This window comes from Dreissena polymorpha, chromosome 2 (assembly GCF_020536995.1).
Source record: "Dreissena polymorpha isolate Duluth1 chromosome 2, UMN_Dpol_1.0, whole genome shotgun sequence".
Taxonomy (NCBI): Eukaryota; Metazoa; Mollusca; class Bivalvia; order Myida; family Dreissenidae; genus Dreissena; species Dreissena polymorpha.
In genome coordinates, this window is record NC_068356.1 from 140555990 (window position 1) to 140581432 (window position 25443).

Here is a 25443-nt window from a genome sequence, read left to right on the forward strand (position 1 = left end):
ATTCGTGTTGTTTTGTAACACTGAATTTCTCAATTGATATCTGCAAAATAAGACAGGGGCAATAAATTGTAATCAAATACTTTTTATGACCTTTATTAGTGTTAGAAAACTCACGATTTAATACACCGATGGTATTTACACTGTATCGGTGTTAAAAGCATATTACGTGCAATCATGAGGACTTTGCTTTACAAAGTGCATCAGTAAAAAACAAAGCACATACAAAAACATCGTCCTGACATTGATTCTACATTATTTCTTTCTTATACAGTATTATGGAACAATCATTACAGCTGATTAGCGGCATTTATTGGTAGATTTCTTTGAGTTAATAGTTCTTTGTTCTTTGATTATACAAAAAACTCACCCGTTTAAGCACGCTTAGTTGATGGTCAATTTCTTGGCGACAATCTGAAAATTTGGTAGAAACTTCCTTAAGGCATATCTCCGCATGAAATACAATATCTTTTAATTCATCGTTTGAAACCGTCATCAAACTGGAATGATATATTTCATTTCTTGTCTTGCGAATCTTAAAAAGAAAAAAAACATCTATTGTAAATATTATTTATATCAAATACGTGTTCTTGAACAAAAAACTAAAGAGTTCATCGAGATCAAACCAATAAACTAAGCCATATAATTTTAAACAATTTAAACATTACTTTAAAACGTATTGTAAATACTCCACATTTTTTTCATATCCTTTTGTTTTGTTGCAATTGGTTTGTTTGTTCAGATATGGCCAATATGACTTATATTCAACGTTAAAGGAACGTAATACAATATTTCACAAAATGCGGTCTTCTGATATGGTACTTTACCTCAGCAACCGATTAGAAATATCGATTGTCAAGTTTCCTTAGGAATACGTTGCCTCTATTATTGTTTCTTATCTACTAATCTAAACTGTTTGAATAAACATGTACATAAAGCTCAAACATATACCTCATCTAGATACCCACTGCTGGTGCCAATCAATGCATTAATTTCTCTGTTATTCGAAGATATTTGAACAAGAGCAGTGATGTCTGCATCGCAAATAGTCTTTGTCTCCTTGTAACCCGGTGTGGCGATATAACATTTCATCTGTTCCCATGGACAAGTTGACCACATTGTACTGTCAGTGTTGAGCCAGTTTGGATCATTAAAAGCATGTATTGCTTTTATTTGGTCATAAATCACACCGCAAGCCTCGTTTTCGGGGCATGTTTGTCTCACATTTTTTTTACAGTCGCACCTTCTGTACGTACATTGTCCTCTTTTGTGAAATGGTTTTAGGGTTTTGATGTCACATTGCTTGCACGTGTATCTTGAAATATTACACGTTTTTAAAACGTGTTCAATGTTGTCAGTACTCTGTTTTATGCAGTAATGTTCAACTAATGGAATCATTCCATCTTTTACACATTTAATAGCCAAACAAGCTTTGACCCAGTTTTGAAATTCACTCTTTGAGAACATCGCCATGACATTTATCGCAAACAATATGTCCGTACGTGGTTCGATTATTGTTGTGAAACCAAACCACATGACGTGCTTGTTATTGTATAAGTTTCTGACATTTTGTCTTTTCGTACTGGAGGAACAAATGTAAATAAGGCTTTGACGTTAGCATTATATTGAATATTCGTCTGTAAAAATACAACTACTTTGAGCTTTACACCCCTAATCCAATGTTTATTTAACGTGTCAAAGTCAAAAGTGTTACTCTTCATTAAACTTTTCAATAAGCGCTATATAAAAAGCGACATTTATTTTGATCCGGCCCACAATGTAAAGTAATATTTGCAATTTGCTTAATTTATCTATGCAGTTGTATTGTTATTGCTAGTGACGGAGCTTAAGAGTTAAAACCATTGACCTTGATATTGGCTGAAAAATGTGTGCAACAAGGCTCTTTGTTTTTCTACAATTCTCAAAAGAGTTACCAGACTTGACCAATGGGTTAATTAAATACTCAAAACTATATGTTTAATCTTAAGCATAATATTTAATGTCATGATTGAAAAACTTGCTTACCTTAAATATCCCAATACACAATAAATCAATATGTTTTGGTTTATCAATTTATTTCCACTGATTTCTAAATTCACAATCTGACAAAGAAACATTCGTTGAGCTAACAAAATAAAACTACACTGTAAAACGAGCTACCCAGCGTTTATAAACATATCGACATTGAGTTTATCAAAATTCCAGAAAAAGTATGTGCGGGCTACAATTTGGTCACTTGGATTAACCTACCAAGTATCCGGGTTGTATTAAATTTCGATACAAATATAAAATATTGTTAAAATGATCTATTCACAAATGAAAAAAGCAAAAATGAAATACCTTAATAGCATCAATATAACTGCGTAAATCCTACCTCAAGTTAAAATGCTAATACAATTTTAAAATTCTCAAGATAGCTACAAAAAAAGTGTTCGTACCCAAATTATTTATGGCATAATTTTGTTTGTACCCAAAATATAATTACCCAAATTTTTTTTAGTACCCATATTTTTCTTAACAAATTTTTTTTTTCGTAACCAAATTTTTTGGGGGCATTATTTTTTCGTACCCAAAATTTTCGTACCCACATTTTTTTCGTAATCAAAATTTGTGTACCCACTTTTTTCGTATCCAAATTTTCCTACCCTTATTTTTGTTCGTACCCATAGTTTTCTTACCAAAAATATGTGTTCGTACCCAAATTTTTGTTCGTACCCAAAAAATTTTACCCACATATTTTTTCGTACACAAAACATTTGGACCCACATTTTATTCATACCCAAAATTTTCCTACCACATTTTTCACATATGGGTACGAAAAAAAATGTGGGTACGAAAATTTGTGGCGTGAAAAAAAATGTGGGTACGAAAATTTTTGATACGAAAAAATTATGCCAAAAAAACAATTTAGGTACGAAAAAACATTTGGGTACGAAAAACAAATTTGGTAAGAAAAATATGGGTACGAAAAAATTTGGGTACGAAAATTTTGGGTACGAAAAAAGTGGGTATGAAATTTTTTGTTACAAAATAAATGTGGGTACGAAAATTTTGGGTACGAAAAAATTATGCCAACAAAAATTTGTGTACGAAAAAAACTTTTGCTAAGAAAAAGATGGGTCTGAAAAAAATGTGGGTATGAAAATTTTGGGTACGAAACAATTATGTCATAAATTATTTGGGTGCAAAAGAAAATTATGGGCAAGAAAAAAATATGGGTACGAAAACAAAATTGGGTACGACAATTTTGGTTACAAACAAAATATGGGTACTAAAAGAATTGAGTACCAAAAAAAATGGGTACGAACAAATTTGGGTACGAATTTTTTTTATTAGGAAAGATGGGGTACTTTTAAGTATACCAAGGTACCCAAAAGTATCATTTGAAAATCGGTGTACGGTGAGGTATACTTCAAAGTACCCGGGGTATGGGGCAGTAGTACCCGGGGGACCTTGACCCTTTCAGCAGTAGTATTGTGGAAGTTAGTGTTGAACATAATTTTTCAGCAAATTGATGCCATTAAGTAATTTGTTACACTATTAAATCGTAGATTGGTTGAAGACAATGATGCATTTCAAAATAATTTGGAACTGAACTTAATCATTAAAATCAAGCATCCATTCGCATAACCAAAATAAACATGGCCCCGGGGACGACGTAACATTTATGTCAATTTAGAACAACGTCGCCAGATTTCAACACTATCTATTTTACTAGCAAAAAAACTTAAGATACATCTAACTATTCGGCCTTGTGAAGTTTTATATCGATTACAGAGAACCTGTAGATGATTTGAAAACATTTGTGTGATGATTTAGTCGAAAATGTTGATATCATAGAGGAAACTGATGAAAAACTTCCGAGATACTACTCGCTCCCGAGAATTACCAGTACCTTTATTATATTTTCGACCTTCAATGTTCATTCATTCTAAAAGTGCAGATCTATTGTAGAATTTGACTTGATAAATAGAGAAATTGTTGGCAATATAGTACGATGCTTCGAACGTTGTTATGAGCGTATATAACAACAGGCATAGCATTGTGTGTGCTTTGAGAATAAAATACCATGAATTAACTGTTGCCATTAACGTAAAATAACAGGTAACTGATTATTATATTAAATTATTTATGTTGACAAAGATATATATCCGGACTGTTGTCATGAGCATATAACAACATGCAAAGCATGTTCTTTATGATGACAATAAAATACCATGCCTTGACTGTTGTCATGAACATATAACAACAGGCGGATCATGTTCTATAGGTTGACAATAGAATATCCTGCATTGACAGTTGTTATGAACATATAACAACAGGCGAAGCCTGTTCTATAGGTTGACAATAGAATATCCTGCCTTGACTGTTGTCATGAACATATAACAACATGCGGAGTATGTTCTATAGGTTGACAATAGAATATCCTGCCTTGACTGTTGTCATGAACATATACCAACAGGCGGAGCATGTTCTATATGTTGACAATAGAATATCCTTTCTTGACTGTATATTAGTTTACAATAGAATACCATACCTTTGCTGTTGTCATGAGCATATAACAACCGACAGATCATGTTCTATTTGTTGACAATAAAATACCATGCTTTGACTATTGTCATGAACATATAATAACAGGCGGAGTCTGTTCTATAGGTTGATAGTAGAATATCCTGCCTTGACTGTTGTCATGAAAATATGACAACATACATAATATGTTCTATATGTTGACAATAAAACACTATGCCTTGACTGTTGTGATGAACGCATAACAACAGGAGAAGAATGTTCTTTATGTTGATAATATAATACCATGCCCTGATTGTTGTCATGAACATATAACAACAGGCGCAACATGATCTTTTTTTACGATAGAATACCATGCATTGACTATTGTCCTGAACATATAAATACAGGCGGGGCATGTTATGTATGTTGACAATAGAATACCATGATTTGACTGTTGTCATGAACATATAACAACAGACGGAGCACGTTCTATATGTTGACAATAGAAAACCAAGCCTTGGCTGTTGTCATGAACATATAACAACAGGCAGAGCATGTTATATATGCTGACAATAGAATATCATGCCTTGACTGTTGTCATGAGCATATAACAACAGGCAGAGCATGTTCTATATGTTTACAATAGAATACCATGCCTCGACTGTTGTCATTATCATATAACAACAGGTGTAGCATGTTATATATGTTGACAATATAATATCATGCCTTGACTGTTGTCATTAACATATACCAACAGGCGGAGCATGTTCTATATGTTGACAATAGAATACCATGCAATGGCTGTTGCCATGTACATATAACATCAGGCAGAGCATGTTCTATATGTTGACAATAAAATACCATGTATTGGCTGTTGCCATGTACATATAACAACAGGGCGAGCATGTTGTATTTGTTGACAATAGAATGCCATACATTGACTGTTGTCTTGAACAGCAACAAGCAGAGCCTGTGCCGTATGCTGACAATATAGTACCATGATTGGATTGTTGTTATGAACGTATAACATTACGAAGAACATTATGTATATGTTGACAATGGAATACAATGCTTGAACTGTTGTCATGAGCAAGCAACAACAAGCAGAGCACTGACCTCTTATACTTTGGATTGTTTTCTTTTTTTTAAATTACCTCTGTTTTTATGATAACTTCACTATATGTTGTCACTCACTACAGGTTCTCACCGTATCCGCTTCAATATGACACACATGTCAGAAAATAAACTCAAATACCATCTACTGGTGCACCATTTGTTATCGTCGGCTCTCGGTTGATTGAATGCCACCAAGGTCCTGACCATAGGAAAATTGCCAACGAGGTTACAAATGAGCCAGTAAATATAAATTTTCTGAATAATAATGGTTTGCTTTCTTTTCTTTAGGGACGTGAGAGTTGTTGCACCTTTCATTTTCTCTCATGAACCGACTAAATAAAACCGAGTTGGAAATGTTTTACTTTTAATTTCTGGTTTGGTTGCTCTCGACGGATCGACAACTTCGAGATTTGTTTTAATAATTTACCTGTATAGGTTGTTTGGTAAGTTATAACTTTTGCATAATTTTACTTTCATTTTCATTATGCAGGCCTTTAGATCTCATTGTATTGAAGTACATGCACAGTAACTTTTTATACAATTTGTTCTACTTTCCTGTCCAATGAAAAGCTTAAATTAATTTAGTCAATATATAGGGGAAAGTGCGTGTAGGCGGCCGGGTAGCTCAGTCGGTAGAGCATTGGCCCTGTTAGCGAAGGTTCCCGGGTTCGAGCCCCGGTCAAGCTGCCTAATGTTCTCACCCTGTGATATACTATAAGATATATAATACCTTTATAAATATGTGTATCCGGCCATATTTTCATAGTAGTGAATAAATACACTCCCTACAAGCCGCGAGTCGCGAGAATGTATCTAAAAATAAAATGTCGTGGTGGAACTGTAACTGAACTCGTTTGACTGTCACAGAACTCCGTCGAGGAACGATTTACCGATTAACGTATAGTTCCGAGGAAGTGATATCATAATATATTGACGATGAAATTGTTATATTTTTTGGTTATATGCGACCACTCTTCGTTAGAACATGCTCCAACAGGTTTTATATGTTTATTACAACAGTCAAGGCATGGTGTTCTATTGTCAACATATAGAACATGGCACGCCCGTTGTTATATGTCCATGACAACGGCCAAGGCATGGTATTCTATTGTCAACATATAGAACTTGCTCCGCCCGTTGTAATACGTTCATGACAACAGCCGAGGTATGGTATTATGTTTGCAACATATTGAGCATGCTCCGCCTGTTGTTATATGCTCATGGCAACAGCCAAGACATGATATTCTATTGTCAACATATTAACTGTGCTCCGTTTGTTGTTATATGTTAATGACAACAGCCAAGGCATGGTATTTTTTGTCAACATACAGAACATGCTCCGCCTATTGTTATACGTTCATGACAACAGCCAAGGAATGGTATTCCATTGTCAACATATAGAAAAGGCTCCGCCTGTTGTTATACGTTCGTGACAACAGCCAAGGCATGTTATTCTATGGCCAACATATAGAACATGCTCCACCTGTTTTTATACGTTCTTTACAACAGCCAAAGCATGGCATTCTATTGTCAACATATAGAACATGCTCCGCCTATTGTTACATGTTCATGAAAACAGCCAAGACATGGTATTCTAATGTCAACACATACAAAGACCGATCACAATAGCTCACCTTGTAACTTCTTGACACCTGAGCTGAAAAGTTGCAGCCATTTGTCAAGGTATGTACAATGCTATCAGAACCTCTATTAAAGGAATGCTGAAACGGCGCATGAATTTCAAATGTCAAAAGGCGTTCATTGCAGTGTAAATTTTATTATCATTCAATCAAATTACTTGAAATTATAAATATTGGAATTATAGTGCATTAAGCCAACGTGCTGATCTATAATCATGCTGTTACCAAGTTAGAGTATGTGGGTTGGAAACCACGATGTATACGTTTTACCCACATTATTTTTAAAGGGCGTATGTATACACCATTGGTTTTATGTTTGTTCTTCGTTGGTAGAGGTCCATGGAATAATGTACAACATTAAATGGTTTTCATGCCGTTATATATGTCTTCCTTTATACGACATTTTCATTATTCCTAGTATTTTGTATTTAGTACCGTCATATTTTCTGTCTCTTAACATTTTCATTTTTCCCAGCAGTATGTTTTTTTAATAAAAGGATCTTTAATGAATATAAGGTGTTTTGCTATAAATATTTGCATTGTTTTAATAACATTTATTTCAAACAATCAGATGCATTTTTTCATTCCTTTAAATAAAAATATTAAGATAAAATAGATTTAATTCGGACTCGCGCGCAGTGGGTTTTTCCGATTTCTGAGCGCGCGCGGGAGGTACAAACATTATCATTACTACAGTAATGACCAGTAACGTCGATATCCGATTTGCTTCCCATTTAGTAGTGGATAATGAGTTTTTCTTAACAGTAGTGCTTTTTTTAGTAAATGTCAAAATTCAAGTCTTTTAGTTGTTATTACTATTACTATTATTATTAATACAGGATTAATCTAAATACACCGTTCAGATGTATAGCCGCCTATACGAATGGATCCAGTAGCTAACATCCTTAAAATACATGAAAAACAGACTTTGTCAGCTGTATTGTAATGAAGGAACCTATACAAACGGCTTGATATTGAACGATATATTAGTTAAAGTACTACAAATGGACTGAGGATAGTAAGGTTTTTGTTGTTTGGTACTTGTCTGTATGATTTTAAATATATCTTAATAGTATAATATATATACGATGGAGTCAATGTCTTGGTAGTTTCGTTGACAAACTTCCATTAAAACTGTATGCCCAAGCCTACGTACAGTATCTATGCAATGAGATAGTTACGTGACCGAAGCTGTTTACATGTACATTCAGCAATATATTGTGTTACATAGTATTCTTGCAAATTAAACACGGTCGAGATTAGTTCATCTAAAAAATGATTAAATCAATGTATTTCTGTCAACTATAACGAACGTTTGAGCAGAAAACGTGGTGTTTACTATTCAGCGATAAGAGAAATTAGCGATTCACTCTCTTTTATAATATGCTAATCAGCTTTTGTTTGTACCTATCGCGCGTGCTCAAATATCGGAAAAACTCAGACTGGAGAGTTCCGAATAACAACTATTCCCTTCACCTTGATGAAACTCGGCCAACCTATTAATAGCGGCCTTTTATACTGTCCATTGAACTTTTAATACAAAGATTTGAGGCAAGTTAGTTGGTTAGTGTATACAAATAAAGTTTCTTTGTACAAAAAATATATCGATCAATACTAGTAAAAAAGGCTTCCATATGGTACGAGTTAGGTTAAATGAACATTATTAATTTTCGGACCCATGCATAGAGAATGACTCTGTGAGTATAACGTAAGGAAGTAAACATGAAGTTGTGTTATTTATAACTTGTTGGTTTTCAAGAATCTATTTAAAGTACTTTGTTGGTGCATGCGCATTAAAATACCAGGCCTCACTCGTTGTCCTTGTCTTCTTCCCGAATTTATATCTTAATACTAATGCTTTGCGTGGATAGGCTTTAAATTGTGGTAACACATTGTTATCAAGCTCAGGCACGTACAATTGCAGACCAAATGTAACGTTGCAGATAGTTGCTTCAACGATGACATATTGTTGTTAATTATGGAATAGTGTGTTAAGTATCTCACTATCACCTTCGAATGTTACTGTTTACGTTGACCTTGGGAATACCCGTTTCATTTTTCCTGATATATACAAAGGAACGTCATCTATCATTTGATAAGGGCAAGGGACTCGTTTGCCAAAATGTATAAACCTTTCTTCCCCTCTATATTGTATGATCACAACTGTAGTAACAAACATTTGTATATTCATGCAAAACATAACTTGACTTCATATACCCGTATAACATGGAATTAAAAATGTTCTTTCTATGTATGTGTTCATATATCAAGCACACAATGATCGCACTAGTTTATTTAAACAATCATCGCATATCGTAAGCCGCACATAAAAAGACATCGAGAGAATTTTCATCGCGTGCATTATGCATGGTTATCTGTCAATTTTTATTTGCGTATTTATAGACAGCGTGGATTGTTTTCCACTTTTAGATAGAAGGAAAACAAAGGCACAGTTTGCCTTATCTTACTGATTTATAACAAATCAATGACATAAACCACGTACCATAACCTTCTTTTGAGAACATAAGATACCATTATGCGTGTCGTCTGTTTCATAATATTTTTTTGCTGTTTAGGGCCTGTTTCTTCAGAGTCGGTACTTGTCCGTATCTCGATGGGATTAAAGCAGTAATTTTACAATAATCTACTCTAACGACTAGATGCAGATACAAGTTAAACATTTATAAACGAATGTTGGCATTACATGTTGTGTGTTAGGTAAAAACTTCAGATGCCGCTGGACTCAATACGCCCATTTATGTACTATATACTTGTTGCATTCAATTCGTATCAAAATTTTCGAATCTTTTCCTTGTGGTTGTTTGTGTTGACACGAAATACATTAAGCCAAATGGACGTCATATTTGTTAGAGGTTATGCCGATATAAATATTAATATTAATTTTATTGTGTTTGATTAAGCGGGACATCGAAAGGATGCGTATATCATTAAGATGCATTGAGGCCTTCGCTGTTAGTTAGTGTGTGTACTTGATACATCAATGGCTAATTCGGTCAAACTATATATATACATGCTATGATAACACTTAAATCGCGATTTAACAAATGTGCACATAATATATATTCAATAAATATGGAATGTGTGACATCATTCTCATGAGATAAATCCGTTGTTGAGCCGCTATTTTAGATCAATAATATCCACGGATTTTTTTAAGGCATTATCCCATTAAAGGCTTTTGATGGATTGCATGTCAATAAGTTATCGATATTGTATAATCCTATGTGTCGGATTGAAGCTATAAACATGTCGTAGCATTTCAAACAAAACGTGTAAAGGTGCATTGGTAAAATTTAAGTACCTGTAGTTACGCGGGACAAATGATATTGCATGTGTACATTAACTACATTCAAGGACCCGACTTTTCCCTACGTGAACCTCAATCACCTCTTAGTTTTATTGATCAGTGTGTTTAGCTTGGTTTAAACAAATACTGTTATCATTGATTATTCAATAAATTACTCCATGAGATGGACTCTTAACGTTTCATAATGGCATGAGATATTGATAGGGGATAGGTGCTTGCAAAATAATAAATGATCTAAAAACTGCACGTAAGCACAGACAGAATGATATCTGCGCTAGTTATAAACAAACATGGTTCATTATGGCCATGTCAGACATTAAATGCAGTAAATAGTATGTGTTCAAAAATATTAATTTTGCAGGTGTAACAGCACATGCAAAACACGAGTGTAAACAAACGTTAGCAAACCAATGTGTGTCTGTTAATTTGGAAATATTGAAAAATATAAGAAAGTTAACATATTATGCTATTCGCATGTCATGTTGTATTAATCATGTATATGCTGTTTGAATTTCTACAAGAAATCTCTGGCGAAGCAGTCTAATTGAAGAAAAGGGGTTCGAATTTGACACAAAATAGTATTCATGATTTCATAAAAACACTGTCTAGAAAAGCTTTCATACTTGAAAACCAATACAAAGGAACATATGTGTTATTGACTCGATTATAATTTGTTTTCATGTACAAATGTTTTAAAGAAAATATACGACGCGACCTGGTACAGCTTCAAACAATTATACACATCGACACTAGATCTAACCTGCCGCTCTTTCTTTTGCAGCTACAATTTTGATTTGTATGTTTTTCTTTTGTCAGTTCACTATCAATAAAACATATATGTTTCATGCAAGACTATTCATCATATCACATATTCATTGTATTAAAATATATGTATGTGGTATCATCACTTTGACAATAATATACAGTATCTGATTGATTTGAGATGTTAAGCTGATTGTTATGTTGATTGGTCAATTCTGGCTGGGAGTATTGGCCTTAATAAATCTGCAAAACTAAAACATTATTTCACAAACAGTTTAATCCGCATGTCAACTTCCGAAACCAGTAATATTAGATAATTTTTGATCGTCGTTGTTTCAGCTTAAAATAAAGCAAGAACTATCATTTTGAAAGCCTAAAGGCATTGCTATTAGCTTTTCTTTGTTGAAGAAATATCATTCATTAAACCAATGAGAACAACGCCAATCGTTTCGAATAATTCCACCGATTATTTGTCGCCTAATTCTTATTTGCAACACACCCATATGAACTAGGAAGTTTAAAGATAAACTGATAATACCATACCAAATGAAATGTTCTTAAGTTCAATCTGATTCATAAACCATTCAGTTATTCCAAGTACTACGCCGATACCGACAGGTTGTATTAATATTTGCTGCCATATGTGAGTATAAGTAAAGGTATTTATTGGTTGGTCAGCATAGCAAACAACGTTCAAGTTTTATCTTGATTAAATGCGGTATTTTATACAGCGGCAACATAAAACGTCAATCAAATTGAATAAAAGCACACACTTTTTATAATGTAAACTTACCACAATGGTTTAAATAATAAAGAAAACGGCTGCGTACATTTTGAAAAAAGACTTACTCCGCAAAGGAAAATATATTAGAAATCAAAACTTATCTGTAGGTTAAAATTAAATTCCTTTCAAAAGTTCGTATCGTATCACGTATTATTATTTGTCAACAATGAGTTGATGACCATATGGGTCAGCGTTAAGTGTAGCTACGTATTGGATGTGATTGTCCAAAATTGTGGAGTTCCGGTTAGCATCTATCAAACGACAAATTGATAACATATCGGTACTTTTGAGGAAACGTGTTAACATATCAGTAACGATAATTAACTGTTTCTGGTAAATATCACAAATAGCTAATAAACAAACCGGTAACATATTCTTTGGTATAAGTAATATGAGGACTGAGTTTTGTAACATTACCATTATAATTAATTATTTTACAATTTTAGTTTAACATGTGAAGATTCCGCGACCCCAAACATATCTTGAGTGTATGTTGTCATTGACATATGAATTAGTGGTTTCACAAAAACTAAAGCAGACTTAGTTGATATCACGGACGACTAATATTGATTGACTATATTTAAGGAAAGCTGCGTTTAAAAAGAACACATATGTTTGCTAATGCTGTACGATCAAATTTTAACAAATACACATTTAGATAACTCTAAATTAATATATCTGAACTGTGAAAGATGCAAGTATCAGACAATAAAAAAGACATCAAGTAATTACTTTTAGCTAATTAACGTTTTTTCACAGTACACATATAAGTTGATGTATAGTAAAGCAAAGTGCTGAAGGCACTGAAGTTGTTCGCTATTGCATAATCTTAGGCTCAACTCAGGTTTAGCTTTTTATATGACAAGTTTAAAATGAACACAACTCTTTCAAATTTATAAACAGTGTGTCTTTAAGCACAGGTCGGGATGAGTGTGCACTGTTGATCCTCATATTTATGTTATAGAGATAACTTAGACACAATAATATTGATATGTCTCTTTTTTCGCAATTGGTTTGCTGCACCGGCAACCATCTTTAGAATTTTGGTTGCCTTGCTAAAGAATAACAAGCCTAGAATCATGTACATGTTGTGTTAGGTGTATCCAATACTTTATTTATTTTCTTTAATTTTTTTAGCAACAATTTTGCCGACATGACATACTTTAAATGCATCGTGTCTTGTTGTGAGTCGGCATTGAATCATTTCCTAGGCATAATTGATCCACAGTCGCCAATTTGTATTCTATGATTAATTCAGTTGTTTCAAGCTTTGAAAAAGCTAGTTGCCCTGTTTTTTAGCCCGACTGTAACCAACTTTTAAAATTGAGTTTATTGGGCTTAAATCTACTGGCCCCACGCTAACAGACAACCACTAAACATGTAAGTTATTCATGATGTAAGATCTGACAGTGTCTTGAACTCATTCAATTTGCAAGACTGAAGACATTAAAAGGAACTTTTCACGTTTTGGTAAATTTACAAAATTAAACGATTTACTAATTTGGAGAGTTCTGTTGTTGTCGTTATATTTTTTCATACTACGAGGATTGCTTATATGAAGTATAAAATACATATCTCATTGTATTAGCACGAATGGCCGAGTGGTCTAAACGAAAGACTTTTATTCCAGGGGTCAGTGGTTCGAGCCCAGTTGAGGGTAACTTGTTTGTTTCTTTAATTTTATTGTTTTTTTTAATGGAGCTTTTAAGATCCAATGTTTACATTTATTAGTATTAAGCATTGAATGACAAACTGTGAAAAGGTCCCTTTAAGATGTTTACTAAAACTGACACAAGGTACAAATCTAGAACTCATTTGTTGTTTATTTGATTTAAAAGTGATTGTGTTTATTTGCCTTGTCAGCGAGGTTACTTTGAAGTTATTATCACTTTTATCTTTTTTTTTCCAAATCATTAATTGAAAAGATAATTAAAGCTTCATTTTAGGAAAACGGGGCGTAATGCATATGCATTAATTGTCATCCCAGTACCAGAGACTCTCTTTAAGCGATCAACACCATAAAATCAAAAAGTGTCGTCCTTGATTAGTTTGTGCGCATTGCACAGGATAATCAGTGTGCACAGGCTAATCTGGGACACCAGTTATTTGACATGCGTTAAGCCCCGTTTTCCCTGAAAGCAGCCAATATGTACAGATACACACACTCACTGTCTGCAGTGTACCAGTGGTGAAGAATAAACAAGCAGATGCGGTGGTTATCGTTCTTAGTGTAGTTCAGAGCAGACCGACTTGCAACGCATACTACTAACAGGCGTTTAATGATTTTATAGTCTATATATATCGTCGCTCACCATCTAGACAAATGAATGTGTGTTTACTTGCATCTGTAGATCATTTTATTACATTTTATGAATACAACCTAACTCATTAATTTATACCCAGCCCTAAATATGTTAATGTGGCAAAAGAAATCACGTTGTTGTATTGATTTGCTTTAAACAAATGTTGTGAACATTCCATGCACATGTTTGTTGTAAAGGCTGGCTTTGCGTCACATATAGCACATTGTTACAAATTAACTTTATGAATTCAATAGTATAGAACTCCGAGTAATAAAATTAATTTGTAAATGTACTCACAAAATGGTATTTTACCTTACCTTGAATGATTTCCTATAACAATCACTTGCCTAACATATCCAGTATGATATCATTCGGCCTACAATCCCCTTTTACCGTGAATTAAACCTGTTTAATTCATGTTTTGTTTATAGCGACAAAATCGTCGCTAATACATACTGATCGCCTGATTTTGTTTAACCAATCGAATTGCATGTGTGCATACAGGCCTCTTTACGGATGCATACCTTAATTCGTAGCAGATGCTGTTATCTGACATGAAGATCAAACGTGCTCACAGTTGACGATTACTATTTGATAACCTTGTAAGTTAGTGTTTACAACAGCGAAATTCTGGACAAATAAAATAATTAAATGAATATAACATAGCATTTGATGCGATGTATTATATAGTTTCTCAAGAAGCATAGGCTTTCAAAGCAATCGATCAAACTAAAGATGTTAAATCTAAGATATTCCAATTATTATGTTTTGTCCGAAACTATCTTTTCTTCTTTTGCTCAGAAGGGCTCTCCCTATTATGAATGCAGGCTTTTAAAGCAAGAACCACACATTTCCCATATCAAAGGTGACATAGTTATTGTTTCTGAGCACTGACACAGATACCCAGATAGTGTGTGAACGTGTGCCCTTGTTTAAGTTATGCAACGTTTAAGATGGAATTAAAGCGGTGGTCAACCAGATGGACGAAAAAAATAAAAGTTCTAAAATACCCTGTTGTTTTTTTTAATTATTAGTTTATATTGATTAAAATATCACGATTAGTATATTACGTTACTTAAAGAATGTTGTTAAGTTTTCATAGTTTCAGTATGTTCGGTAATAACATTTTACTGAGTATGTCTACCAGGTAATTTGGAGAGTTCTGTTGTTGTAATTCTATTTTGTGAAACTACGAGGATTGCTTATATTAAGTTTAAAATACAACGCTCATCGTATTAGAATTGATGGCCGAGTGGTCTAGATGGGCGACTTTTTATTCTTTTTAATCCAGTACACCAGGGGTCAGTGGTTCGAGCCCTGTTCAGGGTTACTTATTTTCTTTTTTTTTTTCATTTTATTCTTGATTGTTTACTAGATTTTGAGATCAAATGTTTAAATGTATCAATATCAAGCATTTAATGACGGCATTGTATAACAGTTCTTTTTTCATCAATCTGGTTGACCGCCCCTTTAAAGTCAGATGAAATGTAAATGCATGTTGATATTTAAGTATTCAGCTGTTGTATTCGGTGAAGACACGTTAAGGTAATAAATAAGATAGGCTGTCATATCATACCATTTTTGCATAAAACAAGATCAGCAAGTTTGTCAGAAAGAAAGCTCATAGCATTTCCTGAAATAGTTTGGTAGGACATGACAAGTGTGTAATGAAATATGTTATTGCACTTTTCTTTAGCTTCGTTTAATAGGATTTTGTAGTACACAGTCAAACGATATTTCATAGCAACATTTGTATAATTGCGCAATAAGAAATAAAAATAAATATATTCTTCATGAGTGTCATGTTCCAACAATACAGCCATCATCGACCAGACGTCTAAGAGAAAACTTATTTCCTAAATTCCATATAATTCGTTTGTGCTCCAACGAACCATCTCTTTAAACCGTGAAATAAACCTCTTGAAGTGATTTTTTTAAAGATCATACATGTAAGAATTGTAAAAAGTTGCTGTCTTGAAATGAGCAGATACTTGTTTTATATATCAATAGTTATATCGATACATTTATTTAACAGAATCATTTTCACTTGTAACACTATTATTGTCCATCGTTGTTCGTATATTTTATGACTTTTTCCTTTTTCGTCTTAAAATAACTGAAGTTACTGTTGTTTTTAGTTGTTTCGATTGTTTTATAGTATTCAATATTTGCTTTGCTAACTCTATAAAGAGGATTATAGATTATAGTATCTGCACCTTTCATCTTCATTTCCACAATATTTGCAAACCATGATCGCTAATACTCAACATTAAGCCAACATATTGTCATCCTCATTGGTATCATAATAATGATGTGGCAGTTCTCTGGTAAATATTGCTGCTAATTTTCCTTTAAGAACTTCAAGTACTAATGCCGAATTTGCAAAATATATGCGGATAGATGACAAGCAGGGAATATTCAATAACTAACAAATACTTAAGCTAGGTGGATGCAATTTATGGCTCGACATCATTAACCAGTTAAGAGACCACTTCTGTCTTTGCCGAATCTCTTGCTTTGATTTGTAACTTGTTTCTACAAACGATACTTTTCAACAAAATATAATTTAACAGTCAAGATACTGGCAGTGTTATGTGTGCCTGGTATAAAGGCAACTCAAAGATAGTTAGTGTCTCAGATTGGACTGTCCTGCACGTTCCATTTGTTTCGCTGTTATTTGATATTAGAACTAGTATTGTCAATTAACAAATGTTTTATTTGCAATGTTTTTAATATCATAGAATGCAACTACTCGTTACAGGGAAGTTGGAGACATCTGTAAATAACAAATATCAACATTTAAAAACTTAAGTTCAACACAAATATAACGGACTCAACTGAATATTGATTGTTGATCATCATGTACAATTTATACTGCTAACATGTGTGATGTTGTTTGTGTGGTTATTCAAAACCTTACGTTTTAAACTGTGCTGGCATTTGCATTTCTGACTATGATATTTTGTATTCACTACTTTAACATTATTTTTATATACATAACAAAAATATCTCTTACATTTCGGCAATATATAACTTGTATATTTGAGAGCTAACATATTTGAATAATTGTATATATGTTTGAAAGAAGTTGTTTATATCTAATCATTACTTATTATGGTAATTAAAGACGACAGTTAATTCGTTGAAACATGCTATTTAATATTTCATAAAAAATGAATTAACACATTTCTATTATATCGTCATTTACTATCGAAAAAGAAAAAGATGTAATAAAAATATTTCGAATTACACGCTTATATGTAAGTATCTTATTCTACAGACTAACAAATAAGGCTTTTTGCTCTCAGTTTTAATTATATTACATCAGTACATCGTTTACTTGATGTTTCAATAGCCACGCATTTGTATACCAGATTCTATTTTGTATGATATTTTCTTTGAAGTATCGGCAAAACGAATTAATAGTTGTTGTATTGTTAGCTAAAATATAAGACACAAGGATTGAACTATACTGTGTATGTCATGTTTTGTTTTGCTTTACTGATGATTCACTTTCTGGAGTAATGACGGGTCTCAAATATGTTATATATGCTTCTGACGGTTTTAAAATTATTAATATTCGATTTCATTTACATTACATGTGTCATGTTTTTTTTGTTTAAAGCCGTATCACGCAAGACGCTGCTTTACAAGACCCGACAAGCTGATAACAGTTTTATGAACACCGTTTTAGTAGTATCTGTTTAGTATATACCTTATACTGCATTATTCTTTAAAATCAACCAAACCCGAACTATATTATTAAAGTAAACAATGTTTATCGCGAAGTGCCGAAGCCTGTTAAACGTTTGGATTTAAATAGAAATGTAGTCCGGCAACGAGCGTAATACGTAACAGAAAATGCTAATACCACATACGTTTTTGCGTTTTTTGTAGTTGAATACAATTTGTTTTTGTGGTGGAATAAGGAATATAATATTCAACCGTATATTTAACATTTATTATGTATTATCATCTTATATAATCATTGAAAATAGACGCAGCTTCATGATGCAGGGTAATTCAAATGAGATATTTTATCATTCAAAATAATGGCACATCGTATTAGCAGGTTCTATACACAAAGAAATACATTAACTGCATTTATTTTATTATGTATTTATATATAACTTACATCAATGAACATATTTTCGATACTCATTCTGAATTGTAAGATCCTCCTAAAAGTGTTTATATTTCGCCCCAAAATAGCTATATTAATATGTATATCTAAATGTTTAGCGGTTCTTCAAAACGATAGCACCGTACCATCATCGAGCAGTCCAAATGCGTTTGTGAATCACGTATAAATCATTATTAAAATTTTATATCTGAAATATAGCATGCATTTATAAATGTACGATTTAGACGGGCCGGTTTTTAAGTTTACAAAAACCTTCTAAAATCCAACGATACAGCTCAGCGCAATACAATGAATAACAATGGAAGAACACAGGAGCATAAACCCATATCAACTACACGCCATTTAACATTGAATCATATATTGTTCCAAAAAGTACAGCTCCAAATCAGTACAAAGGTGATTGACATCTTGTGTAATGATCAAACTATGTTCGACAATTTAGTATATTTACTGTTGTATCCTTTATGAAAGAAATGTCTCAAACACATGCAACAAATGTATAACAAATGTGTAGCGGCATAAATGGGAAAAAACACACACACTATTAAGTAAAATAACAATTAATTAAAATGTATGACGCACTTATTGATTTCCAACGTATATCGTCATTAATAAATTTAATGAGGTTTAGTTTCGTCCAGTGCAACGCATATTTAAATCACAAGGAAAATTTTACAAAAACAAAATATTATTTAAAGTCTCTATAACGCTCAAAATCAACGAACATTTCGTAAAGTATTTCGTAAAATAAAGTTAACACCTAAACAATCAGTGTTCCTTTTAGCAATAGCCACAATTTCAACGCTAGATGTAGTATGATTACATAGATTTTTGTAGATACAAAATGCTTGTTTTTATTTATTTGTGACCACAATAAATTCCATGTTCATTTCCTGCGAATATATCTATTGATACGACACACGAACACTAAAATGGTGCCATGTAAAAACCATAATAGAAACGAGCATTTTGTATCCACAAACATCTATTTTACCAGACCACATCTGGCGTTGAAATTTCGACCATGGCCATAAGGAACAATGATTTTTAATTGTTTAGCTTTATTTTACGAAATATTGTACGAAATTTTCGTTGATTTTGAGTAGTAATGTAACTTTAAAGCGCATTTTACTTGGTATTCGGTCGGTTTGCAATAGATGCAGCTTGTAAATTTATATAAGGAATAATGAACAGCATGCCTGCAAAACACATTCTGTTTTGTTAATATAGATGTACGATACAGATGTGACGATTTTAGATATTACAATTTACCATAGCATATTATCTTAAATCCATAAAGTTAATAACAAACAAACTATGGTCACAGTTTAATTTACTATGTTTTAACTTCTTCCTGCGCAAAGCATGATTTAAGTATGTGACATGAATTCAAACAAAATGTAGCAAAAACACAGTAAATGACTTATAGAGTGACAGATGACTAGCCTTATTATACATGGAAGGTAATTTAAATAAATATTATTTTCATGTAAATGACTATTGCTGGTGCATTAAAGTCGAATTATTGCGCAAAGTAAGTTGATATGTTACTGACGAATTCGTGCGTAAATAATTTCAATAAAATGCGCAATACCGACAATAAACACAACGTGTAATGCTCTTTTAAAAGTTTTTACTTCTGAGCTAACAATTGTATAAGAATATTGTTTTTAACATTTTTGAGATTACTAATTACACGGAAGATTTGTTATAACACAACTAAGGACTGACATTGCTCTTTAGTAAATTTTTAACTTGTAGTCGTAAACAAACATAGGTATGCTTCCGCCACATGCTGAAAAACACATCGACATGGGGTAAGAGTTTGTGTGTTTTTTTATATCTTAAGTTGGGTTCACCTGAGTAAAACAATATTTTAACCTAAATCCATATTTTTTTTATATCCTTCAAAGTTTAACTTGATTTTTAATTTGAATAAAAAATATGGCATATTTGGACTTAGCCGCCTCATAATTTGGAACTATAATGTGACCAGATTCTTTGAAAAAGATATTTACTTAAGATTAATTATAAACGGCGGAATGTACAATCTCAAAAAGAAAACTCGACTTAGTTTATCGTTGTCACGCAGCAGCGGTAAATTCAAATTTTAGGGGAAAAATAAGGGTCCGTTGTAAAAAAGGGTCGGTCGGGTTAAAGGAAACATCTATTTTAAAGACCTTTACATTCATACAAATTCTAGCTTGCAAACAGTAGTTTAAACTTGCTTTTTCTAAAATTCGATTCACAATTTATATAAAGTCTGGAACCAACGTTTTTGCCATTTCACCAAGATAACTTTCGCAGGTGTTCCCATGTTGCAGCTAATCTAAACATGTCATACTGGAATGAAATGACGTGAGGATTATTTTGCGAAGACAAGACTTTTATGTTTGGGACATACAAGTTCTGTCGTATTGGTGGACAATTTACAATGAAATGATCGTCTTTAAACGAGCTCTATTTGATAGTTCATACGCGTGAAGCGTTGTTTCCTGAACATTTCGTTTTAAATGATTTTAATAAACTAATATCAAATGATGTTCTTACGCAATTAATATTTAAATACGATTGAAATTGAGAGAAAAACGTATTAAATGAAAATATAATGAACTGCACACAGTTCATACAACTTTATACACAACTTAATTATAAAAACGATATGTAAATACCTGCCCACAATCTTAAGTCTAATTCCGTTCGTGTTAAGTGTCGTTCTGATTGCAAGGGGGCGTGTTTGAGGACTTCGGACGAACATCACATGAACGTTATCAATGAATCATGATATATTGATGATGTCGACATACATCCTAAGGTTGCTCTACATTGCTACGGATACATTTACATTGAAAGAAATAAACTTATTCTTTAAAAATAGGGTTACGGTATAATATGATTATGTTTTGTAAATATGTGTTACCCATTATTGTTATTTAAAGGAATAACAAATACAATGTGACTGAACTTGCCGCATTTTTGGTCATTTGGTACCACGCTTTCTATAGTTATGTAAGCATTATTTTCAATGTTGCAACTCAGAAGAAAAGATACCGCAGACATTTTATATCGTGAACATTATATAATCATTTATATAACATTGGACATCCCGTTCATGTCATTGTATGTACCAAGTTAATGGGACTTATTCGCAGATTTTCGTTCTTTTTGATTATTTAAAAGAATACGAAAATCACGTAAAAGTATTGTAAAGATGCGAATTCCAAATAGACAATTTTATATAATTCATGTAGTTTAATTAAAAATTAAATGCTGCTCAACGTGCGTCACGTGTTAATCTGGTTAAAAACCTAAATTGATTATCTAATTAACTTAACAGTTTTTTTATACAGTTTATAACGTTAATACGAGTTAATATGGTTCATCTCGCGATGTTTTCAATTATATATATATATAATTTATTTATCATACCACCGTCTTGATATCTGCCTGATATAACGTTGCCTGATATATTTTTTATATCATCGTCAACAGGAAGTTCTTATATCAGTCATGTGATGGTCATATTACTCTGGATCAATTATAATGTAATCATTTTAGTAAAATCGAATCAGATTTAACAAAACAAACAATTTGATACCAAGGTGTAATATATTTAAACACAAAACGCAACACAAACAGCAAAAAAAATTTTTTTTCAAAAATTACGTGTGCGTGCTCGCGACGTCATTATTATCACGTCAAACGACATAAGATATATTCTTTCCCGCTAAAACTGCAGCCTTTAAGCATTTTTTTCATTATTTCTTTAAAATCGGGGACGTAGAGGTATGATAAACAGAAAAACAGGTTACTTCCTGATCTTTTTGTAATAAATCAGGCTCTGCACGAATAAAATAACGGCTCGGCAAGCCTTGCCGTTATATTAGTCTAAGCCTTGCCTGATATATTACAAAAAGATCAAGCAGTAACCTGTTATTTTCTTTATATACCGTCACTGTGTCTATCAACTTAATAAAGAAAATATTCGGCATATTAATTTGAAATGAACGTCGCACATAGTTCTAATTAGTGGCGTTTACCAATAGATTTTCATTAATTTCTATAACATTAATTCGTGTTACTAGTATTTCATATCCTGAAAGCAATACTGTGTTATCATTGTACGTCGTTTAGTCCATTCTGTCTTCTCCTGATTTACTGAACGAATACTGGCCCCGAAATTCTGCGAGATGGAATTCAATGCGTAATTTTAACTGGGGAAAACTGTTTGTTTATGTGGTGTATGTACATGCAGAGAATTATTCATTAAGGCATAACGGCATTTTATCACCTGTTGATTGAACTAATGCGCTTGCCATAGAAGCCGAGGCATCTGTTAGCAACTGCTCGTACGCTTCTACTACATCACACAGGCTGTTTTGTCTCATGAAAAGAGAACGTATTTCAAAATTCTTATATGAAGTAAGTGATGCCTTCTTGATCTGAGTAGATTCCATGTAAACATGTTTGCTCCACTAGAAGTTGATTAATAGCCGTCCATCCTTTATACTTATTCAAATAAAGTTGCACACTTAAACTATTATATATAGAAATCAGGTTATTCTGAAGAATTTATGAGGTTTCTTACACTTATAATACGGAAAGAAGGTTGGTCACAGACTCACAGTAGTACAATTTAGCATACCCCGTATAAGTGTCAATAATATTAGGAAATTGTGATACTATTAGGTTATTTTCCATGAATACTCAAATGTTAAAGAATTTATTCTGGGACAAGTGTGAGGATTAAAGCTCCAACACCAATTTATTCCCCTGTCACAAGTTATTTTGAATTGACTGTTCCATGGCGCAGACCCCAATTTTGTTTAAGTTTGTGGTTTTGTTACTTACCCGTGTGTCTTGTCTAGTGCATTTGTTTTGTGCCTCACTCGTTCGTCATTGGTTCCTTGTCTTAATAAATAGGACCGAATTTTATAACAAGTGTTGACTGACGTTTGACTGCATGTGTATTTGACATTATTTGAAATCTAAAGATCACAAATTGTTCAGTAACTTTTTCTTAAACCTTTATTTTGGATGCAGAATACCATGCAAATTGGAAGTAAGTAAACAACAGAAATGCAAAAATAAGTAAATCAGTTCTTAAACCATTACGTTATTACACTTCGAAATATATTTTTAATTATATAATACAGTTCATGATTTATCAGCGCATCATTTACAGACAGTAGATGTTCATTATCATCAAAACCGAATGCAAATTGTCCGTTAATACTGTATTATTAATTATAAAAAAAACTCACAGACAACATTTTGTTTTATAAATATTGATGAGTCTGGTAAGTTACGATTGATTTCCTGGTCAAATTTACATTTTATCCTAATGAAGCAAGTTTGGGATCCGAATGAGGATGGAGGAATGAACACGACCTGCATGTCGACGTTTTAATAATGTGTTGCCTAATTGATGGAATTGTAATACTTTATTGGGCCAAAATCAGTTTTATGTCTAAAACATTATTCATGACAGCCAAAGTTTACTTAGCTATTCTTCCACGATAAATGTAGAAGAACAGCATATTAGAGTCAATGTCGGTTTCTACGTTGAATGTTCGTCCGTAATTCACTTTTAATCTCCAATCGTATTGAATTTATGACAGAACTGTTCCTGCATAACAGACAGTATATGCGCATGTTTCTTCACAACTGTAGAACACCATCACAGCTTGGCATAAACTTTAAAGCGGAACTTGAGTCAATTCTCTTCATGGAAGTCTGCAGAGACATTGGCAGGGCTGCAATACAAAATACTAATGGATGTAAAAGTATTACTGCCTAATCAGGGTGCAGAATCAACGGGGTTTTCATTGAGTTACACACGGGCTACGCAGAATGTAAACACAAACCGTTAAGAACTTTACTTTTGCAAATATCTCAAGTTATTGAAATACATTCAAACGCAAAGATCTTCAGTGCTTAAAAGAAAGTATTTCTTGCAGTTTGTGCCGATATCTTAAGTTCGAAGAATAAGTCCTTGAATACGTCTGAAATCGGTGACAAAATTTCACCTTCCGTAACGCATAGTCGTGCAGAATACATGGACTTTCTGAACAAGAACACAGGCTTATTAAATAAAGTAGTTCTGATGTATTTCACATTGCCATAAGCAGCACAAAAATATGTCTTTTATGCACTAGCGGTAATTCGTTAGCATTTTTATACAGTTATCTTGAAAAAAGCAGCACTTACCGGTGTGTTACATCCAATAACGTTTAATTGGGAAAATCCAACAAATTCATGTGATCCTGCACCATATAATTGGCAAAGAGTTTTTCTGATTATAATTCAAACTGTTATAAATTATATTTTATAACAACATTCGCCAAGTATTGTCCAATTGTATGTGTATGACCAACTACCAATTGTTTTCCAATAATATTTTTACCAGCTATTACCAATTATTTACCAATTATTTACAGCAAGAAGTAAGTAATCACATAATCGAGAAAAAGAACAACACTTGGTTGTCTATCAAATTCCCTAGACAAATAGAAACAATTGCGGAATATTAAAATTAAAAATATCATTAAAGGCCCTGCGAATTTTGTAGTTAACATACAAGGGTTTTGTTATTAAAAAACCTTAGTTGTTTTCATGAGGTAAATTTGTTGTGAATAAAAAGTAGCGCTGTAACCGCCTTGCCTGAAATATATCTCCATGCTACTTTGTCAGAAGGAATTTCTTGCTCGGTTTTTATGAATTGATTTAATTTATTAGATTTATCGTGGAAAATGGATACACAGATAGGTGAAATGAAACTATAGAGATATTGGTTGACTTTAAATTAATTATACAAAGATATCATGTTTGTTAATTTTAATAATTTAAATACTGTACAT

The 25443-nt window shown here is 32.8% G+C and overlaps 1 protein-coding gene across 10 annotated transcripts in view; it reads right to left on the reverse strand.

Annotated features, from left to right (window-relative positions):
• LOC127869215 (uncharacterized) overlaps window positions 1-21302 on the reverse strand; it is a 100493-nt gene extending 79191 nt beyond the window's left edge. For 4 of the 10 annotated variants that reach the window (XM_052411591.1, XM_052411583.1, XM_052411584.1 and 1 more), the window contains exons 1-4: window positions 14757-14917; window positions 949-1579; window positions 368-532; window positions 1-40 (exon numbers count right to left, since the gene is read on the reverse strand). The exon at window positions 1-40 is cut by the window's left edge and continues 239 nt beyond it. The gene's annotated coding sequence lies outside the window, so the exon portion shown is untranslated. Of the gene's footprint in view, window positions 41-367; window positions 533-948; window positions 1580-2022; window positions 2124-14736; window positions 14918-21255 lie in introns of those variants that run through there. The other 6 variants (XM_052411587.1, XM_052411588.1, XM_052411589.1 and 3 more) reach the window with 6 other exon arrangements.
• Window positions 21303-25443: the final 4141 nt, after the last annotated feature.